We start from the raw sequence: 23,936 nt of genomic DNA on the forward strand, positions 1-23,936 counted from the left end.
AGGCCAACAAGCCCACCAAGCCTCGGTGGAGAATTAGCGAGTGTATGTAGGACGGATCGCCAGACTTCCTTTTTTGAAAAAAAGTGGGGATCAAAATAGATCAGTTTGATTTCCCGGTTCTCTTCCTGTTTATCCTCATCTGTTCTCCACAAAAAAGAAAAGGTGCAGATGAGTGTTTTATTTCCCTGTAGGATGCCCTCTTCTGGTGAAATATGTGAAGTGGGTGATGGGTGGACGCTTACAGGACAATAATGTGGCAAAAGAGCAGGTTATGCTGATCAAATGTGACTCGTATGGGTGAGAGTAGTGAGGCAAGGAAATCAGAATAAATAAGAGGATAAGAATGTTGAAAACTGTAAGCAGAGAGTGATCAGACAAACACAAAGAATAAACAATAATAGCAAACGAACATTGAGCGGTTGGAGAAAAGATGAGAATCAAAAGACATAGAAAAGTTAGAATAGAGTAGTAATAACCTCGTGTGAAGCAGAGAGAGAAAATATTTCGATTTGATCTGGCTTTGTAGTGGATTCTCGCTGAGCTTCATCTGTTTCACTCAAAAACACAAATTCCACCGAAAAAAGTTATTGAACGAAGCGAGGGTGGCCTTCAACAAGTTTCAGATGGTTCCTATCATACAATGCTCTCCAAACCGTTCCTCCATCTATCATAACATGTGTCATTTCAGTTATGGAGGCACATTGACTTTATTGAGCATTTAAAAAAAAGGCCGGACTCCAAAGCACATAGTCTGCAGACATAAACATTGACCTCCTCCCTGAACGCACACGGGGACGTCCACACCAGGAACCGGTTCACCTAAACCAGATTCTAAAACCCCGGCTCATGAAAGTCGGCAAAGATGATATATATATATATAGTACTTTATTATCTGGGTAAAGCATGTGTTTGGATCATATAACACATTCTTTGGTCATTGTTTTATTTTCAAAAGATTTGGGTTTTGTGATGCTGTTTGCTGATTAGTTTTCTTTTACTCTGTGATCACTTTCTTTTTTTCTGGCTTGGAAAGTACATTGATCCCCTCCTGAGTGCTTCTCATGACCAGCGTACTCACACCGATGTGCCAAAGCATCCTGGCCAGCCATGCCCATGAAGCTGTTGATCCTTTGCGTGCAGAAAAATCACTTTCAACTTGCTGAAGCGTGAATTGGAGATTTTGGACAACGCCTTGTAGAGTCTGGCTCGCGTACGTTATCAGCTGATCCTTTAAGTCTCATGTTGTCAGTTCGACTCGCCGTGGATCAGCACATCTTGCTTCCAGCACGTCCCCTGGCGCTATGGAACCTCCTGCAAGCCGATGCTCCGATTTGTTAGTCCGGCCAGAACAAGCTTGCACCTGCCATTGGAAAGCATACACTTTGGCTATCAGAGCTACCTGGTACATGTTAAATGAGCTATCATGTTTCAGTTGTGTGTTGTTTTATTTATTTTTTTGTATTTAACCTACAAGCTAGAACAATTTGCTGTGTATATTAAAGGATTATCTGAGCAAGCACTTTGAGTCAGAGCTGTGGAGCCTTTAAAGTGTGCATGTTTTAGAGCAGGATTACTATTGCAACAACACATCATCGGTCGAGTGAAAGTCACTCGGCTCACGCTCATGTGTGTGTTCCATCCACAGTCCAACGCAATGTGTGAGGTTGAGGAGTGACTCTATAATAACTGTTCTAATAATCTGTTTGCCCTGTGATGGAGGGTTGACCATCCAATGGAGAATCTTGCCTTTTTCCATACTCAGTTGGATGCACGGATGGTTGGATGGATGGATAAACCTATTTGTCTAGCATGAGTCCTTGCAGAGGTAGCTATAGGTAAATTGTGTTTTGGGGATTCATATTTAATGAATTCTACAGTCCTGCTGCTACAGTACACTGAGAAGATTGTGGATTGGAGACAGCTCATTGTGATGATGAAACGACACAGCCAGCGGGTGGGAAGTGATATGATCAGCTAAACCCACTGAGAAGAAAGAATACGTCGTTGCTCGGGAACCATCAGGACGATGCATTGGGTTTACTAGGCAAAGACTTTAATTGTAGAGGGCAGAGGATTCCTCAGTAATGATGATAGATAATGGTGTATAGTGTGGAAAAAAATGAAGGATTGTGTTGTCATGCAGGCTTCCTCTTCTTTTGTCTTTGTATCGAAGGGTAGGACGACGTTTATTTTCTATCGCCATCTAATGGGAATTCCTTTCATTTGTTGGGACGCTGCATTCAATCACAGTCACTGTGATACAAAAAGAAGGGAGGTTCTTGCCCTCGTAGATGTGTGTGAACACATTGATCATCTGATCATATGCTTCACCGTTTCAGGTAATATGCGGTCTTTCTTCCCGCAGGTTTAAATCTTGAGATGTTTGATTTATTCCTCACGGAGCTTCACATACGAGAATTGCTGTCACCTCATGCACGACAGTGACGTTCCTCTATTTGGGCCGAATCCAAGTTCAGCTCCAGCAGAGTTTGTCGTCTAGTTGAGAAGTACGACATGGAGTAACGTAAACAGCGTCTTCAATCTGTATGTCATGACCGCCACATGTGCACATTTTCTTTAAGTATTCCAGGCTACTAAATGTATATTTGATATTAGCTGTGTCTCTGTGTGTCAACCTGTCCGCTGTGTCCTCAGCCTTTTGCTCCATGTTAAGATTCAACTCTCGTCTCGATGAAGATGTATTTAAGCAACGTCTCACGCCATCAATTGTGGATTTATAATCACCAAAGAGATTTGGTTTGATTAGTTTGTTCTATTGTCTGACACAAGTTGCATGTCTGTTTTCAGATTTGTGACTGGATGCTGGGGGGTTACAATGTTTAGTGGAGGGCCGTCCACGGCGTCAACGGGGAAATCACTCACTCTTTATCTTCATCAAAAAGAGTAAAATGGCAGTCATTGCATATCCCTGTCTGGTGGGGATTCGCTTCATCTCTTCACTACCTCCATTCACATTGAACAGCAGGAGCAGAATCCATTGAACACTTAACAAGACATTCATCTTCCCTTCAATTTCTGTTCTAATGCATCACAGTTTCATATTGTTAGTGGGAGTAGGTGGGGCATTTCCATGGAATGTTTCTTGCACCATTGCTGTATTCTACAAGCCACTAAGCTCTGAAGAAACAGCGACACCAAATTTGCTTCTTGGAAATTGGGGAAAAAATATAAATTAGCCTAATGAGTAATATGTTTTGATTTGCTACTTGGGACCAGTCTAATCTGGGATAGCGATCCTTCTTCGTTACCTTCTAAAAACCTGGATAGTCTTTTTCATCTTGTCTGGAAAACAAACGACCAGATGTGGCCCCGTTTAATTCTGCAGTGGAGCAGTTGTTAACCCTGTCCTCAAGTGACGTCTGTCCAGCTTTCTGGGCCAAAGCCATGTTTAATCCTTTAATTCTTTATTTTGTTCCTAATTAGCTGCCACTAAGGAAGCAGAAACTCTGCTGGTGCCCGCAAATGAACCGAGTTGGGGATATGCATTTTCTTTGCCTTTCTAACTCATTAGTCCATAGAAATACTGTAAATAGCAGTGAAATAAACTGGGATTGTACCGAAGCTGAAGCCAACCTTGTACCACCTCCGTTTGTGCCGAAAATACTTTTTTTTTTGCTTCTGTGGTCAAACCAAAATGTAGTTTCTTCATGTTTTAGCCAAAACCTAACAAAATATAGTCTCCGTGTTGCAATGGTTTGAGTAGGTGTTGATGCCACAGCATTTCAGCCTCCTCGAAACAGAGGAGGCAACTTCAAGTGAGTAATGTTTTTGTGCTTTCCCAGCTTCTAAAATGGCCTCTGCTGGTCTGACTTTGCAGCAAAACAATACAATATAGGGCAAACAGCATATTCGCCATTTGGAAAGGACCTTGGAGACCGGGCATTTTCATTTGACAGACACAGATGATAAAAAGACTCCCCTCTGACATCCAACAGGGAGCAAGTTGCCATCCAATTTCTTAGAATTTCAGACAGTGAAAGAGAGCAAAGAGGATCCCTCTTGACACCTGCTGGCATCGTATTTATTTTCCTTTATGTCAGGTAAAGAGGGATGGCGACAGAATGAGGGATTGATAGAGGTTACCGATAAAATAAAATAGAAAAGAAAAAAAATGGGGTCGACTCCAACTGAGTGAATTTGCAACCAACACAGCAGGGGGCCTTTGAACAAACACACACTCATGAGTACCAGACCAGCTTAAACCAGAATGAATGAATGAATGAATGAATCTTTTATTAAAAAAGAAACAACAAAAAAGAAACATTTAAATGAATAAAAACATAATTACATATTTAGCCCTCAAACCCTCCTATATCCTCGTCAACCACTCAGTGCCAAGGTTCTCTACAATTTAATTTAATGCCAACAGTGGAAAAGATGCTTATAATAAACTGTGGTACATTTTTCATTCAATATTCTCCTTTTAACAAGCAAACCCTCGCAGAGATGAACTATTGTACTTCTAAGTTATTCTTTGCTTTGTACAATATTTGAATGGTTTTGAACTCCACCATCAATGAGTTTTAAAGTAAATAATGAGTTAGTGTGCTCCTGAAAACCAACCTCGTGAACGACTCGTATTGCGCGTGAATGGGTGAATATGATCAACGGTGTAACACAATGTGGCCTGCTGAAGCAGTGGGCAAGTGCTATAGAAGTCAAATCCTTTTTAACAGGTATTTAACTTTAATTGTGACTTTAATATGACACTGACGCTGCTTTTCCACCCGTACAAACTCGGCCCGACTCGACTCAGTTTCGTTCATTTTCCATGACAACAGTACCACCGCGGCGTGGGCGGAGTCCAAGTAATCACCGCAATGGAATCTGTATCTCCTGATGTGGAGCGAACATCCATTGGATATCAGCTCAAATAATAAATGAAATACGATATAGTTTTATATATTTATTAATAATCTTACATCTTAATCAAGTTTTTAACATCTGCTGTGAAAAGGAGACACGGGAGGAAGAAGGTCACCAGTTAACAGGGGAACCAGTTAATCCTAAACACCGGTGGCTTGGAGACCTCCTGACCCTGGTAGCGTGTCACTCCGTGTCGATGCTCAATCCTCTGGTCGCCTCCAGACAAAGAACCGCCTGCAGCTCCTCGCTGCTCCACTGGTTGGTTTCTGAGTCCCTCTGGTTCTGATCCGGTTTTTAAAAATGGCGGCTGAACGAGACGCCGTCTGACTCATCTGCGTCGTGACACGACGGCCAATCGGAGGCTGCCGTCCGCCGACGTCACATTGTCTCCCGGCCTCAGCTCGCTGGGAACCTGGAGGAGGAATACCACAACATGATATCTGTTGTAGTATTTCCATAGATCAACAGAGTGATAATAGTTCTGGATCAGTCGGGTTGTTTCATTCCAGGTGGCACACCACCATCTTCTGATCCCTTGGCGGCGGCTTGTGTCCTGAAAACCTGTCACACACACACACACACACACGCACACACACACACACACACACACACACACAATTTTTCAATCTGATATTTATATGTCAAACACCTGTTGTTTGTCTTTGTGCTCAGTTGAACGTCCCCAACACCTGAGAGGAGTGCTGATATCAATAAACAACGCCCGCTGTTGATTTAGATACAAGTAATTCCAGTTATAGAGAATTGCATGCAACACCCATTTTCATTATTTTCTGCATTAACTTGATTTTTTGTCGCTATTCTACTATCAGCAAAAAAGCTGTCGTTTTGACTTAAAGGCACGTGTTATTTGAAGTTATTCCAGATTTTGATGCAAAACTGTGTGTGCATAACGATATTAAGTGCACTATGTATTCATAAGCTTCTGCCTTCAATATTGCATTAACTGTGATTTCTTCTTGTTCACTCGACCCTTTTTCCTTTAGTGATGATCACCAGTGCACATAATGTACCTCCAAATGAGTATACGATTGGCTTTTACTTATTTGATTACGGATTTTTAATCCATAGGGGTAAAGAAAAGAGTCATTTTATTACATCATTGTAATGTACAGCCTGAGAATGTGTGGATTAAGTGTGAAGAGTGGAATTACATGCAAGAAATATTTTTTAGAATGTTGTCCAACTTTATCAGTCCAATAAAACACGTCAAGGCCGTCATGATATTGCTGTTTGAAAGCAGCAGAGTAAATCCATTTGTACACAGCTTTACATGTGTAGTAATGATTTTAAACGTTCGTTACTGTCACTTTACTTACGTTCAATGTGCAGTGACAGGACAGGATGACTCCAGCGATGTGAAACGCCGCTTCAGATTGTTCCAGCTGAGATTTCCAAGCAGCAGAGGACTACAAGTTAAGTGCTGGTTCACGGCACTGACGTGTGCAGCGGCGACTTAATTCACTGCGTCCACACACAATCGTGTACAAGCAAAGAGAAAATATCAGTGAAGTGGAAAGTCGTTTCAGTAACATGCTCTTCATTTTGTCTCCTCTGAACTGATTCCACATTTTAACTGGACAAACTGAGATGACTGATATGATTTAATTAGTCTGTAAGAAAAATGCTGCTTTGCAGGTTTTTCTACTTTTCTATTAGTTGAGGTTGTTGTGGTTTGTAGTTTCAATTATAAGACACATTGAGGGAAAACACACTTGGTATTGATTTTGTGAGACCCCACATGAAACAGAAGTGGAAGTGGAAGTGGCTTTTCTCTGGTTTCCTCCCACAGTCCATAAAACATGACTTTGAAGGTCACCCTTATTGCCTGTGGTTGTGAATGTGAGTCTCTTTGTGTTGGACGGGCGGCAGAGTTTATTATATATTATATTTAATACTTCACCACTTTAATCAGATCGAGGCGTCTATCCATATTCTTACTAAGTGTTCAGCTGGACAGTGTACCAAGGAGAAACTGTGATTTTTTTTCACAGTTTTGGGGGGATTTATTTGGAAATGGTTAACTATTAATGTTCCACAATCTAATGGATTGGTCCTTGGATGATGACAAATCATCCCTGAAGGTTTCATTCAATTCGGGTGAATAGTTTTTGCAAAAAGTTGGTAACATACATACAAACCAATAGATTTGTAAATGTAAATGAAAACATAGGCTTCTTGACCAACTTGTGTAGTTGAAGGTAAAAAGGCGACACTCACTCAGGTTTAAGGATGATCATGCACAGTTACATGCAGAAAGTTTGGCTTGTGCCTGGATGAACCTTGAGTTGGAATCTGTTAATGAAGCAAATGAAGGTCTTGATGTTGGTTGTCATAAAGTTTAGGAACAGTTGCAGTTTATAATTGTAGTATTTTTGGAGGCTTGTATCATTTGACCTATCTGATGGCAACTTCTTCTCACGTCATCACACTAACGACTACGACTCGAGTGAAGCTCGAGGAAAAAAGGAACCATTCTCCTTTCAGCCTTTCTCGTATTTCTTTAAGAGCATTCATGTCAGATCTGTATTATAGATGACAAGTAACATTCATTTGGCACTTAAACTAATAAGATGAAGCGGGTGATTGTAGAATGTATGGTTCTGAGGTACTTTTATGAGGTAAAATAGGATTGAAAGCCTTGGCTGCCTTTCTACTCGCATCAAATAGACGAGTGTTTCACACAAACAAGCCGAGGTGAAGTCCCTCCACTTACAGTACAATAATAGCCAATCAGTCTTCAGTCGGTTCCATCGGTCTGGAGGGATTACTGCAGGTTAATTGAACATGTTCGGGTCAGACAGAGCTTATACTTCTGTCCAGAGTAGCCTGATAACAGCCATCAGTCAATCGGCGACTTGTGTGTGAGATGGAGAAGATGCAGGGAGAGCGGCGGTGTGGCACCTCCGGTTGCCTCCTCCTCTCTGAACGCCCTCCTCATTACTGCCGCAAAGGTCTTCCTGGTTGTTTTGTTTGCTTCATTGTCAGTGGAACAGACTCCGGGCTGGATTACACCACCCACCGCCTCCGAGAGCAAAATTACACGCTGCCGCTGTTTTGTTTTACAATCACACTGAGGGACAAAACAAGATACAGCAAGAAATTTAATACCGTCCTCCAATTGTGTTTCATTTGCCAGAGGAATCTCTTATAAATGTCCACAACACTGTGTTCCAATAGATTCCCTTGTTCCACTGTGTGTGCTGTTTCGTTGTCAATAGGTTCACAATTTGCATACCAGACAATGAATCTTTGATTTGATTAACTGAGAGTAGATAAGGATTTTTGCAGCAAAACGTTGGATTTCAGCATGTCAAGCGGGTTTTGGTTGAAAGAAGTCAAATGGAATGGCATCGTTTTGCCAAGGGGATGCGTCAATATTCAACCTAGGAACTTATTCAAGGGTGAAGGCAGAATTAAAATGTGACTCTTTGATACATAACAGTGTTGGGAAAACTGGAAAACCATGAAAACTTCACATTTTAAGGTCAGAGAGTGTAGTTCTTTTTAAACTGGGGTTTTGCTGAATGGGCCGATGTGGCAGTGACGATCCATTTATCTTTAATTAGTCAGCTTTATGTAGGGGTTTGCTGGGTTTTTATTGCTATATGATGAAAGTAAAGACAAAATGTATGCGAAATATGGATGAGGACGAGGGTCTGACAATATAACTAGATTGTATGTTTTTTCAGAACTTCAAGAGTTAATTTCAGATGGAATCACAAATACACTGAACTATGCCTCAAGTTTGTCATCATCTCTGGCTTGATAGTTTTATGTTTTATGCAAATTCTCAATCCATCAGTTAGAAATGCTTTTATGATACACATGGTTACATCATCATGTTTTAAATGATTTTGCTTTCTTTTTGAGATGCAGCCCTTTATTCTGTTCGAGCATGAGTTTCAAAAAGCACAATTTTTAAACGTCATTTCACATTTAAGTGTTTTTAAATGTGAAATGCCAGTGAAAAACGTGCAATATTTGGTCTCTTTCTTTTTTAGGAAGTCATTACCCTGCTTATGTGCAAACATGTGTCAGATATTTCAAAGGATAAAGACATTTAACTTGATGAAAATAACACATTTAGCTTGAATGGTTCAAGGAATGTGTGAGATCTGAGACTGGAGGCGACTGCAGCTTCACTGGTTGGTTCTTTTACATTACTAGTAAAATTAAGAAAATATAGATGATTAGATACATTTATAAATCTGCCCATTGCTAATTTAATGATAGTGTTACGGTGATCCATCATCCATCCAATCAATTTTAGAGTCGCTGATTAACTGGAACCATGTTGAGCTTTGAGATTAACTTATAGTACTGTGAAGAAGAACCCACAGTACTGTGAAGAAGAACCCATAGTACTGTGAAGAAGAACCCATAGTACTGTGAAGAAGAACCCATAGTAGTATGAAGAAGAACCCATAGTACTGTGAAGAAGAACCCATAGTACTGTGAAGAAGAACCCATAGTAGTGTGAAGAAGAACCCATAGTACTGTGAAGAAGAACCCATAGTAGTGTGAAGAACCCATAGTACTGTGAAGAAGAACCCATAGTACTGTGAAGAAGAACCCATAGTACTGTGAAGAAGAACCCATAGTAGTGTGAAGAAGAACCCATAGTACTGTGAAGAAGAACCCATAGTACTGTGAAGAAGAACCCATAGTAGTGTGAAGAAGAACCCATAGTAGTGTGAAGAAGAACCCATAGTAGTGTGAAGAAGAACCCATAGTAGTGTGAAGAAGAACCCATAGTACTGTGAAGAAGAACCCATAGTAGTGTGAAGAAGAACCCATAGTACTGTGAAGAAGAACCCATAGTACTGTGAAGAAGAACCCATAGTAGTGTGAAGAAGAACCCATAGTACTGTGAAGAAGAACCCATAGTAGTGTGAAGAACCCATAGTACTGTGAAGAAGAACCCATAGTAGTGTGAAGAAGAACCCACAGTACTGTGAAGAAGAACCCATAGTAGTGTGAAGAAGAACCCACAGTACTGTGAAGAAGAACCCATAGTACTGTGAAGAAGAACCCATAGTACTGTGAAGAAGAACCCATAGTACTGTGAAGAAGAACCCAAACACAGAAAGACCTGGCGAAAGCAGGGACATGTCAATGTGAGAGCACCAAACACTGTACCACCCTGAGGACCCAAACACAAATTCTACTGCGCCGTGTGTGTGTGTGCGTGTGTGTGTGTGTGTGTGTGTGTGTGTGTGTGTGTGTGTGTGTGTGTGTGTGTGTGTGTGTGTGTGTGTGTGTGTGTGTGTGTGTGTGTGTGTGTGTGTGTGTGTGTGTGTGTGTGTGTGTGTGTGTGTGTGTGTGTGTGTGTGTGTGTGTGTGTGTGTGTGTGTGTGTGTGTGTGTGTGTGTGTGTGTGTGTGTGTGTGTGTGTGTGTGTGTGTGTGCGTGTGTGTTTGGGTGTGTGTGTTGTCTATGTCTTCTTTCTTCATATTTCTTAATGTTCCAGACATGCCCCCTTGAGAAACTCCTCTTTCCACTCTGTGTCTCACTCTGTTTTTTCTCCTGCCATTGTTCCTTCAGTCTGTCTCTTTCTCCCTGCAGCTCTATCAGTCTCCCACTTCCTTTGTCTCTGTGTTTTTCTTCGTCTCTTCTCCCATGTGTATATCTCCCCATTTCCTTTCATCTCCTTTTCCTTCCTACTGCTTCTTTCTCCAGCTCTCTTAGTTCCCGTCTCTTGTATTGTCTCGCCAATGGCGGTCGGCAGTGACTGACGGCACGTGAACCAGAGTTTTGGGTTGCAGGCGACAAACACGCTCACCTAGCCTCACTACCAAGGTTATACAAATCATGTGCTGATCGCACACACTTCATTGTATATTACCAATTTATTATACGTGGCTGCATCTGCCACATCATTTTCATGTGTCTCAAGACTGCCACATTAATACTGCAATAAAGGATTGCCTTGACACACACAGAGAAAGACACATCCATGCCTCCAATTACCCAGAATTTAGATAAACAGTTCATCGACAAATATTTAAATGAAAAGTGTAACTCATGACCTCATCAGTTAATTAAGTAGCATGGAATGAAAATAAATATTTGCTGTATTTCTTTTTCTAAATGTTAAAAAACATTTCAAAATGTACAAAGAAAAGCAAGTGCTGCTACACTTTTACCATTATGCTCTATTCGAATGAAGTGTCTTCATAGAAAATGTTGAAATAAAGATGTGATACAAGTTTTCTCTACATATTTGTTGTAATTAGAACTTTAACAGCTTTAGACTTTGTTCTTTTTTGTAGCTGTTAAAATCAACAGAATAATTTGAAATCCTCTGCAAACATGTATTTTTTATTGTCCTGACACTACCCAACATGCACAATTCCTGCAGCCTTTTAGCATGCATGTTTTTATAAACGAATTGCCATAATTATTTTTTATCCCCCGCCGTGCCGATAGGCTCCGAAGGGGGATCTTGAAACAGTCTCCGTACGTCCGTACGTCCGTCCGTTCGAACGTTCCTACCTATATCTCGGCAACCCCTGGGCCCACAGTGACCAAACTTCACATGTGGATACATCTCAGAGGGGGAAGGGATACTATGGTGACTTTGACCTAATTTGCATATTAAGTAGGTCACAGGGTCACGAAGTGCTTAAAAACACATTTTGGGCTCTGGAGGCCTAGGTTTTTGAGCTAGGGCTCTGAAATGTTATACACACCAACTAGTACTCTGGGGACACCCTCCAGCATACCAAGTGACCTGACCTTGACCTTGAAGATTGGTAGGGTCTGAAGTTTGCTCGTCATGGTTGCACAATACATGTATTTCCATATAAACATTTCTCCTCATTTCTCAGCAGTTCCTGGGCCCACAGTCACCAAACTTCACACATGGACACTCCACCTGGGGAGAAGGGGCACCATGGTGACCATGACCTAATTTGCATATCAGGTCACAGGGTCACTAAGTGCATAAAAACACCTTTTGGGCTCTGGAGACGTATTTTGACATAGCTTATGAAGAAGACCTTTCAGATTCTACATAATTATCTACTAGGACCCATGGAACACCCTCTAGTGTACCAAGTGTGCTGCCTTAGAGCTGCTTTGTGAGAAAATATAAAGCCCTCCGGCGGGGGATTAGCCGAGCAACGGCCTTCTTGTAATAATTATTTGTGTTCTTCTTGTTTTGTACATCTGCTCATAGTCGGATGACTCTGGATTGCCCCCCTGGATCCCTTCGCCGGGTTTGGATTTTAAATAACTCAGCTTACAATTGTGGTTTTGGTTTCCTCACTGAGCCGTGGCACTTTGTGGGGGCATCCTGCGAGGATGATCGGGCCTTGTGTTCAGCCGTAAATGTAACAACGTGCATTCATTCACCCATTTTCTGTGCTCAATGGAGGAGTTGGAGTCTGAAAGAAAGACGATGTACACCCTGGAGAGGTTGGAAGTAGAACTTCACCGCGCTCCCTGTCGAGCACTTATTCCCTCAAAGTCCACAGAAGGGCTGCTTCTGTGCCCAGAGATCCGCCCTGAGCAAGAACTGCTCTCCCTCCTGCCTCCATGCCAGAGGTACAGCAGATTTGTCTGTAAATGTGTGTGTGTATAAAGCACTCAAGCTCAAAGTGTATCGTCTCTGTGTAACCAGGACACCAGCGTTTGGCCTGTCACTGCAAATTTACAGTTCTAATTTGCTAAAGCAGATGTGTTTTAGTAGTGGCATCTGAATATATTTTCTCACCAAGAGGAGAGGCGACACTGAGGCTGTGGATTTTTTTTTTTTTAAGTGTTTCTGGAACATTTGCCTGTTTTTGTTCTATATGCTATAAATTCCATTCGCAGTAAAAAAAAAAAAAGTACAGATGCATTGAACTGCTAAATGTTAATTTACTCAGTTGGCACCAACCATATTAGTTATGAGGTTAGCGCAGCAGCTAACGAAGTAGCATTTTGTCTGTGTCAGAGTAATGAATGGCTTATAACTGCTCTGCTGGAGCAATGCACGACCATATTCAAGTCAAGTCTTTGTATATTATCCTGAATGGAAAGCCAGCCACTGCTGTCGGAGCCATCGAGCCACACTGAAGTCATTTCCACATCGTTCAAGCTGCTCCTTCTGAGATGATAATCACACAATGACTGTGCAACATATCCTTCCACTCAACTTCAAGGTAAACACTGCAGGAAGTTAGTTGGATATGTTGAGCCTGAACACATCGTGCAACACAACGCAGGGTACCTCAGACCAGAGCAACATGTAATATCTAGTGTTGTTGTTGTACACTGTGATTCAAGGCTCCAAACAGCTCCTAATACACACAACACATAAAATAAAACATTTGTCACAGAAGCATATATTATATATATTGTCATATTTATATAATATATCACACAAAATATATAATAATTTTCTTTTCGTTAGGCTCCTCTTCATTTATGTTTTTGTTATGTTGACAGGAACATACTGAAGCCAAAGCCTTGCTTGTTGGTATGCAGGCGTCTCTCAGATGGTTGTCAATGACGACGTGTCGGTTTGACTTTGTTGACCTTGTGATGGATTCACCGCCTGTGCAACGTGGATCCTGCTGTACTTATTTGCAAAAAGCTTCAGCCCCAATGACCCTCCCTTAAAAAAAAACGTGGTATAAAAGACAAGCGGTAGTATGATATCTTTCTTATACAATGCCGTCGTAATAAATGAACATTACATGTACTTTGGATTATTTGCTCGGTCTTCTGTGTCAAACATCATCTGGAGGCACGTTCACCTTGTTTAGCCGGACCTGAAATACACACGTTATTTTCTGTTTATAATATGTCATGAAGGGCAAAATGTACTGACTGAAGCATCCTGACGTTAACATGGACAGGCACACAAACGTCCACTGCAACTTGTCTGTCTGCAACGTCACGTTTTCCAGTCTATTTGGTATTCAGGTCAGATCACTGCCAAGCAGCCAAGTGACCAAGTTGTTGGCACAGGACATGAGCAACATCAACAGTCACTTGTCACTCAAGAAAGCCTCTGTCACATATTGTTTTTTTGTTGTTTTGTTTTTTTTATATGTAAGACACACATGTAGCTCATGTGGAGCACACTGCTCGTCTTTGTATTATGTCCCACAAACATTTAGCATCTGTTCACAAATGTGTGTCAGACTGATGTCAGTTCCCATCGCTCTCATCGGGGACATGCGTCTAACACTTCTGACATCCCAAAATAAAAAAAAAAAGAAATCCAGGCAGCAGGTTGTAAGAAACGAGACTTGTAAGCAGTGGGCAGGAAAGATGTGAAGGACAGAACCTGATGGATGATGGATGACGGCAGACTTGTTTTGTCACTTGTTACTCAGCGTGTCACTCAGAAAAAGTCTGAAGCGTCACAGGCAGTAAAACACTTAACTTTGTCCCTTTATTTTCTGTCTGTTTGCCAACGATGGATCAATATAGACTCCGTGGATGAAAGCAGAAGCATTTGTCTGCTTTGCTTGTCACTCCGAAACAATCCCAACAGTGGTGGAGGAGATGGTCTCCGTGTGGGCGCTCCTCAGAGGACGGTGATTGGCAGACAGGGGAGCTGGTTGCCACCGGATCCGGCAGTGATGATCTGTCACCCACAACCCATTAAGCCCGTGACGTATGTGGTAGCAGGGATAGGGGTGGATGCTCGGCCACCTGCTTTCTTTGCTCCCCTCTATGCGTGAGCGATTCATACAGACGCAACCTTGGTTCTTGGATTGACAACAAGTTGCGGTTCGAAGCAAACACAGACTCTATTTTTTAACGTGGTCAGCAGAGAATCTATCTTTTAAGGAAACTGAACTCTTTTAATGTAAATGAAAGCATTCTCTGCAACTTTTACTGCTGTTTCATAGAGAGTCTCTTAACTTTTTCACTTGTTTGCTGGTTCAAGTGTTTGTCAATGAAAGATAAAAATAGACTGCAAAACATCGTCAAAATCTGCTCTAAGATCATTGGCGTTAAACAAAAAGATCTAGAGTCCCTCTGGAAGGAGGGGGCTCTAAAGAAGGCTAAATGTATCTGGGGTCAGCCCCTCCATCCTCTGTCCTCAGAGTTTTCACTCGTGCCTTCTGGACGCCGTTTTTATGAACCCTTTCGGAAAACAAATCGTTTTTCCAACTCTTTTGTCCCCTCAGTCACTGCACTGTTAAATTCTGAAGGGAGTGTGTTTAATTAACATAGACCGTATTGTAATGGGTCCTCTTAAACTCAATTATTGTCCGTTCTGTTGGAAGTGACACACAGTGAGTGTTTGTGATGTGTTTGTGCAAAGTTCTGATTTAAGATTGGCTACAGATGAATTGCCCTTTGGGACCAATAAAGTTTTCTGAATCTGAATCTGAATCTGAATCAACAGTCCTGAGCACATGCAGTCCGGTACCTTGACATGCTGGTCAGAAATGATCCATTCAACATGTTGTTTTTGCAAAACAAACACTTTATGTTGTTGCAGAGTGTACAGTTTCATTAGGATTTTAAATGTATGCCACACCGTCTTGGTACATTTCAATCTGCTCACTGGGGGTTGTGTTCTTGCAATGTGGAAGACTATAAAGCGTCACTCGAAGCGACAAAGGCAAATTACAAAGCAATATTTTTTTTGTCTATGCTCAGCCTCTGCTGTGGTGAGTGGGTGCGAGACGTGACTGCTTGTGACGGGGCTGATTTCTGAGCAGGGCATGTCTCTGCAGCTCAAGGCAATGAGCGGTCGCAGTTCCAGTTTTCCTGATTCACTGCATGTCACTCAGCACCGCAAGACATGCACACTATGCTGCAAACAGGTGGTGGATTCCAAATCAATTGTAGCCTGATGATGGGTGTTACCTCGAGGTTATTTAATGAGTTATTCAGACGTATTCGCAATGTTGTGGGGGAAGTCTGAGTTTGAGGGTTTAGCTCTATCTGACTATGCTCTGGCTGGACAAGATGGGATATAAATGTCTGACGGGATGTTAAGAGTTACGACAGGCTTGGATTAAAAGTGAAAGTAAGTGCTTTAGAAAACGGGGTCAGCAGTACAAAAGTATTCTTAAAAAATAAAATTCCTCTCAACATCTACAGTATTTTCTTCAATGTTTTATAGTAGACTTTCCTTTCACTAATAAAACTGCTCATATGACAGACTTCATATAGTAAACAACTGAATACCTGCTCTGTCTTATTGATTTTATTTGTTTTTGAATAATTAGTTAACTTGTACACTTGATATGAGAGCCAAGGGGCACCAGTATAGTGTATACAAGACACCAGAGTTTGATCTACAGTAGTAATACCTGCTTGTCTTGTCTGTACCTGTGTGAGAAATATATCTCATCCCCAGACTTACATAAGCTCCTTCTTGGCTGAAGACAGGCTTTTCTGCGGTAAGTTGACATGCTCGAAGCACAAGTTCTGCCGGTCTGTGGTCATGTTTTTCATTTCGGGATTTTGACTTGCATTCCCTACAGTACTCTGGCCCTCAGGCATCTTCCCTCGGCCAAGCTCTTTCTGAAAATATTATTAGTCTCTCCAGGTGTTTGAGGAGAGGGATTGAGGTCATGCCAGGAGATTCGAAAGTAGACGCCGCCTCTGCCTGGCTCCCTCGCTGCTCCACGCTGAAGTCAGCGCTCCTGGCTTCAGCGAAGACATGCAGCGAGATATGTAAGACTGGGGAGAGATCAGTGTCCATATTCATGGTTCAACAAAATGAGAGAGAGAGAGAGAGACAAAGAAAGAGAGAGAGAGATCCACCAGAAAGGCCCTCATTCACCAAGCTTTTGAAAAGGCTTTATGTGTCACTTTAAAATCAATTGCAAGCAATAGCAGAAACCTGCTGCAGTTGCATTTTGGAACCCTGGCAATATTGAATATTGATCAGACTTTACAGAAGCATGACTCGGAGCATTGATATGCAGCTATACAATATGCATGCATTTTTAGTGTTTGTCTGAAAATGCATTGTTGTTCATTATCAGTAAAGGTCCATCTGTGACTGAAATTACATCTAGTTTAGTCTCGTTTTGTGAAATCTGTATAATAATGTCCTGGAAATGTTTCATGTGCTTCGATACTAAATCAGCGAAGACTGCAGAAACCCTCGCAATGCTCACTGCACACCATTTTGAGTAACACCAATACATTATGGATTAAATGCGATCCCCATGTTAGGAGGGCAAATAAATGATTGCAGCCGCTCCCGATATCGGCAAGTCAATATTAGCACTCTCACTTGTCACCCTTTTTAAATAGTCCCTGTTCAGACCGTTTAGTCAACGAACAACATGATTGTGTAAGCCGGATGGCTGTTGGGATTCGTGTGCTGTTCTCATAGTGTATACCCTTGAAACCTGAGTCATTGTGGCTTCAGAGAGTTTGTGCTTCCACTGCTGAGACTTTGCTCATCATTTTTTGGGGGCTGTCGGTGGTTTTGGCTGCTCCCCCTGCGTGGTTCCTGTTCACTTTGAACTAAAGCAAGCAATACACGGGCAAATCAGTAGCTAATACTTGTAGGAAAACATCCAAAACCAACACAGGCCACTGGTCGCTCTGGGCCAGACGCAAGCTATTTTCCAATTCAATTCATTGAACATTCAGTTTGGTTATATAACGCCAACCTACAACATTGCCATTTCACAGTACATCACATTCAAATGAAATATAGAAATAAAACCCCAATAACTTCACATGAGCAAGCCGAGGCAATAGTCGGAAGGCTGAATGATTTGGAGAAAAAAGAAATGACAAGGACAGCCAGCAACAAACAAGTTGAATATCAAACAGAAAGCTAATCCACAAGCTGCAGACTTTATTGAGGTTTGATCCATTCATGTGGAAAGCTGGATGGTCCAATGAGAGGACAGACTTCAGGACAGAAACGCATACACTTCCTAAAAAAAATACAAGTTTGGTTTCATCAGGTGATGGAAAGGTGAATTTAATCATGTTTGAACAAGTACAATTCTGATTACTGTGTAAATACTGCATTACTAAATGCACTTCAGTGTGAAAACTGTCAATATCATTGGTAGCATAATAATTGATGTATGTTTAGTTAATTTCATTAAATTGGAAGCCTTGAGCTTCAAATCCTTGCCATAGAAATGATTCTTCCCCAGTACAATTCACAGTAATTAAAGTTGTCTTTGCTGTTATGATTTTTTCTTGTTTCGTTTTTCTTCCCTTGACTCTTATATTTCTCATGACACTGCACGGTCTGTTGAAATATAGAACAAAAACAATATTGCTGTCTTATTCACAATAGAATTGTAACATATTGCAAATATTTACAACTCCACACTGCTTTTACACCAATTAAACCAGATAAGCGTTTGCATGTTGAACAGGGCGATCACTGATGTTGAAGTACTGAAGGTCGTGCAGCGCTGCAGTCCAATACACAGAAGACTGCTTTGCTTCTTCTTCTGAACTCAGTGTTTCAGCTTATTTACAACTGTGTCTCAGAACATCATTTTCAACGCAGAGGGGCTGAAGAGGAAGTACTGAAGCACTCACAATCTCCACCGGCTGGTCACGTCACTCTTCCATTCACCCAGAGAACATTTATCCAAAGGAGCTGCAATGTCGCATGCCTGAGACTGTATTATTTTATTGTTCTTCACAAGGACCAGGGAGATGCAGCTTGAATTGTGCTTTAACAATAATACAGAAACTGATAGGAGATATTTTAGAAGAATCTAAGTAGCTGTTGGCCTCTCTTAGCTTCACAATCCGGTGTTTGCCCTTTCGCGAAAGTAACAAAGTGATTGTTGCTGTTTGAATATTTCCTTTAACATCTTCAAAGTCAACGAAAACTTTCTGAATTATTAGTCGAAGTGAGTGAGGAAGGCCTTCATCTCACCGCAGAGCTTTGTAGGATTACTTTGTGACTCTCCCCATTGGCCCAACATCTTAGATTTATCAGATTTTTGAACAGCGAGGGGATGCGGGGTGACTCTTTTGAAGCACGCAGACAAACACGAGTGCGAGGAGGCACTAGACCTTTGCTGTCATCCGTCACTCCGACTGTCACCGGCTGCAGAGGTGAAGTGGGACACAGCTGTTTGTGAAAGTGAGGTGACGTTAACTGCACTTGTCAACCTTTTCCTTTGTGATTTTGTGTGCAATTTGTGTGCTTGAGTGGCTTGCATGGAGGCTGGTGAAGCAGCAGGAAAACTCTTTTCTGTCATTTGTCAGTCAGAGGTGAGTCGGGACGCAGGTGTTGGCTCATATAGAAGAGACGAGTGAATCCAGCCCTCCCCATTTGCAGCCATTAAGGGAAGTGTGCAGTGCAGCTGTGGTCCATACAGCCCAGTACTTTTCGAAAGGTCAATATCTGTCCTCTTTGAATAGCTGACACATCATAGAGCATAGCTCCTCTTCATAACTACATCAGCACAAAAAGTTAAATCTTACATCTTAAGGAATTAAAAGAAGAAGAAGAAAGTCGTCCCTGGAGCTGCACGATTTCTGGTTTGCATGTTCCATCTGTCCGTGTGGGGGGTTTTTCAGGGTACCTTGTTTCTCTCCCACACTCAAAATACTTGCACATTAGATTAAATGATGGCTCTGAATTGCCTGTACGTCTGATTGTATTCGTGCGACCGTCCGTTCTTTTCAAGTTGGTCCGATAATGAACTTGAGAAATCCTGTGTACCTCGTTTGTCGCCCTGTGTCGGCTGTAATTGGCTCCAACTTCTCGTGACCCGAAAGGTTTATTTATGCTCTATGTATCCACATAACAGATCAGTTTGCTTCAGACGGTTGGAACTGCCTCTATACTTCCGTGAGTCCATTAGTGTGAATTAGCATTGGGCAATCAATCCACTAAAGGGTGCCGCTCAGAATTAACATACTGGCCAGACACCAAGAAGAAAAGTAGAGTTGGTTTTATAGAGAGAAGAGGAAGAAAGTCAACAATTACTAGCATGGAAATGGCGAGGAGGCACGAACAGACGGGCAGCGGTGGTTTGAGTCTGTTAAACACCACGAGGCGTGTCAGTTGGAGAAAACTGTCAAATACTAATACTGTCATCAGTTTCGCAGAGAGCCGCTCTTCCAAAACTTCACCCATTATGTTTTATTTTTATTATTATTGACTGCACTTCCCCCATGACTCTGTTGGACTTCATATATACATACAGTACATACACTTACAGGTCCGTGGATAAAATGTGCACAACGATGATCCAATTCTTGTTTTTGATGATCCAACTGCTGTTTTACATCTTTCAATTCAAATATATATATTAGAAATTAATACTACATTTATCATCAGTATTTTTGACTTCATGCACACCGTCAGTCTTCTCAGTCAGTTAGTGCCTAAAGATACTGTGATTGTTAGCACAACTGCTGTTTCTGTAATCTCATTTATAATATTCATAATAGATATCACAATCATCATGTAGTTCTATCCTATTTGACATAGGAGTTATGTCAAACAGGGAAATACGTATAAATCAGATCATCTTGTAGTAAACAGACCGAGAGACTAAAGGTTTGGACCGTTCCTGTCACATATGCTGATGATGTTGTAACTTATAACATTAAGCTGTCTTCACTCTTTCTCAACTATTTAGTGAATAATGTGATCCAGTTATAAAGAGCTGTTTGGCTTTTTCACCACATAAATCCAGTGCTCTGTTAGAAAACATGTTTCCAAGTAAATGTTAATGTCTTCTATTGTGAGACATAGAAAAAGAAGACGTCATTTATAATTTAACTCATAGCTTCTGTTTGTTTAAAACAAACACAAAAAAAAAAGCAGTGGTCTTTGCTTTTTAATTAATTCTAAACATTGTTTTATCTCAGTGTTAAGTTGTGTTAATAGCTGAAAAGGGTCTGTTGATGCTTGAACAAAAAGGCTCTCGTACAGTATTGAAAAAACCTCGTCCCTGAACTACTCAGTGTTTTAATGTGAAGCAGATGGAGGAAGTGCTGAGGTAGCGTTAACAGCAAATGGCAGAAACAGCAAATTAACACAGCATATGGGAGCGGATCAACAATGCCTAATTTTAAAACGGACGGAAATAGGGAAGGAAAAAAAAGGGTGTCTTTAATGAGATGACATTTATGTGAAATATCTAGTTATTAGCTCTTGGATTTGACGAGTTGTCAAACTTAAAAGGATAAATGTTGTTAAAATCAGGTAGTTGTAAGGAAACAGGTGGAAATGCATGCGTGTGTGCCATAAAGCAGTTGTTTTATCAAGTTAGGTTCATTAAAGAAATGTAAACACAACACACAACAACCAACACAAAGGTGCCTATTAGTCCCTCCGTTCCTCTGTCCTATCCACCTTTCCTTAACGTGAAGGAGCTAATGAAAGGTGTTAGGAGACTTCCTAAAGGAGTTAAGCAAAGTTAGGAAAGGAAGGACTAATATGAGATAGGAGGGACTATTAGGTCTGTAATCTTCATATAGACACAGCATCAGGAGAGCCACACACACACACACTGAGCACTAATTATTTGTCGTATTACAACTTTAGTCCATTTTAATTTCAGCTCAGAAGCATTTTCTTCAGCTCGTCTCTGAACCTCGGTCGAGGAGTGACTTTGAGAGGCCACCATGCCACACTGCTTCTATATTAACCGTGGTTTAACCAAGCTGGAGTTCCTGCTTTAATCTCAGTCTGACAGAGCTCGTCCCGGGCCGGGGGACCGGCGAAGATCAAGGGGAGCTGCTCAATTTGTGAAAAGCACGAAAGGACGGAAGATAAGACGTGAAGTATGAAAGTGAGAGCAGCGGAAGATAAAGACAAAGATGCCAGACTTTTTAAGGTTACTACCTTATGTGAACCACTGGATGCTCCTAATCATTTCAATTAGGTCCAGTGGAGGTTTTGGAGGATTTCCAGATGAAGTTTTTAAGAGTATTTACTTTGTGCATAATCATCGTTAGTGCACAAAGAATAAAAAAAAAAAAAAAGCAAGTGCACTCAGTGCCTTTATGTAATGCTTGTCACAAGCGTGACATCACCAGCATGCCGACCACTACGATCGCTGAACGTAGTGAACTAAAGGAAACGTTTGGTCTCTCTTCCCAGACGAAGGCCTTTTCTTCAGCCAGTGAACTCCGCTTTTGTAACCCATTCGTCAAAAGGTCAAAGGACGACCGACACTTTTAGGATTCCTAATGTGTGCTTCCCCTCTGCCATTTTCTAGCTGTGTGCTTTTTTTTTTTCCAGAAGGTGACACTGGTTGGTCTCTCTCTCTCTCTCTCTCTCTCTCTCTCTCTCTCTCTCTCTCTCTCTCTCTCTCTCCGTTAGTCTACTCGCTGACATAAAAGGTTGTGTGAAAAATTACAACAGTACTGAATATTAGAAGTGCCTGCAAAATACTTCCCAAGCCAATCCATCACCACGGGAGCACATGGCTTTAGTGTGTGTGTGTGTGTGTGTGTGTGTGTGTGTGTGTGTGTGTGTAAAAGTCACTTTGATAAACACGGCTGTACTTTGCATACGACGGGCGCTGCGTGGTTCTAACCTTCCGTACGGGATTCCTTCATCTCGTGCGACAGTTTGCCAGTTAGCCTCTCCTTGATGAGAGAATCCATCATTATCTTTATGCAGCGGCTCCGTCGAGAGGACATCCGACGTCCCCCGTGTTGACCTTGCACATCACGAAGTCACACTCACACACTCCTTTTTATAGCTGCTCCAAGGTGTCTCTACTCTAAACACCGTCTGGATGTGATTCTGCCTCGTTAATTTAAAGTGAACATTATATATATAAAGGCCTCTCGTTTTGTTTTATTTTTTTTCCTATCTTTCCACGATCTATGTTTTTGTTTATAAAAACAGTTGTGCTTTCAGCATGACCAACATATTTGAATTTATTGGAGGGTTTTTTTTTTTTTTGGTATTTATTTATTTTTTGCCCTCAGCTTTGTGAAGTGCTTGTCATGCTTTAGTGAATGGATTCTTCTGGACCATTGCTCAGTCTTTTCTCTTGCAAAAAAATCAATGCTTTTGCTACCAGGCAACCTCTTATTGACGAGTGTCCCTGTTTCACAGAAAGACACTTTATTATTCCAAAGCACAGCTAATGCAGCATCAGGAATATGCGTGTGTCCACATATATTTCTTACGTCTCGTTCAATACGTGGTGCTAGTTTTTGTTGTGTTCATCACCGTATTTATTGATTTGAAAAGGACCTCCTCCAGTCGGAGTTGAATGTGAGCTGAATTTGTATTGTATATATAGTTTATTGGTCCAGTTTTCCATGTACTTTGTATACATGATGGTGTCATAACGTTGTATTGAGGTTTACGTATATCACTGAATGTGCAGCACAGAATTAATCCACACAATTCACCAAAACAAAGCACGGTTTGGCATTTAATAATGACAAGAGCATGTTTGTTAGATATTGATCATTTGATCATTGTATTTGTCATGTGTGACCCATTAATTCAATTAAACCCAATTTGATTTATATAACGTCAATGACAACGTTAAAAAAAAAAACATTTAATCATTAAATCTCAAGTAAACTTACTAAAACAAAGAAACTGCTGACATTCAAATGGTCAAACGTCTGGGTATAGGTTGAGCAAGAGCCTTTAATTCAAGTGTAAAAAATCAATATTGTAAGATTTCACGAAGCACAGATAAAAACAAAAACAACAAAAAAAAAAACAACAAGGAGTGTTTTACAAATATAACCGATGGGATTTTTATTCCTAGATCCAAAGTTAACCTGAGCTTAATGGTAAGAAAACTCAAATTGACGTAAAAATTCAACAGCACTTCAGATTTTCTTTATTTTTGGATGTTTGACTTTGTTTTCTTTGTGTCTTAAAAAGAAATGGCTTCAGCATTCATGCTGTATTTATTTTTCCATTAGCGCTCTTTCCAAGTTGTTGGACAAGCCTGAGGGTACTCTCTAGTGTTTAACCATAAATAATCAAAAGATCTTTTTTATTTTTTTTAAATTCCTTTACCACTTATGGCAGCAGATCTTTTTTCCCCAAATCCATTTGCAGAAAGACTTGTAGTGAAAAGAAAAGACTCACATCAGATGGCAGAGGAAGCGAAACAACGACAGATA

General features: G+C 41.1%; 1 protein-coding gene across 2 annotated transcripts in view; it reads left to right on the plus strand.

The window, feature by feature from the left end:
* The window catches only part of sgcz (sarcoglycan zeta), a gene marked incomplete at its 3' end in the record, with an annotated part of 343,333 nt that overhangs the window by 202,027 nt on the left and 117,370 nt on the right, over positions 1 to 23,936 (plus strand). The gene's annotated exons all lie outside the window — the stretch shown is intronic.

Source organism: Blennius ocellaris (genome assembly GCF_963422515.1).
Source record: "Blennius ocellaris genome assembly, chromosome: 3".
In the NCBI taxonomy this organism is placed as follows: Eukaryota; Metazoa; Chordata; class Actinopteri; order Blenniiformes; family Blenniidae; genus Blennius; species Blennius ocellaris.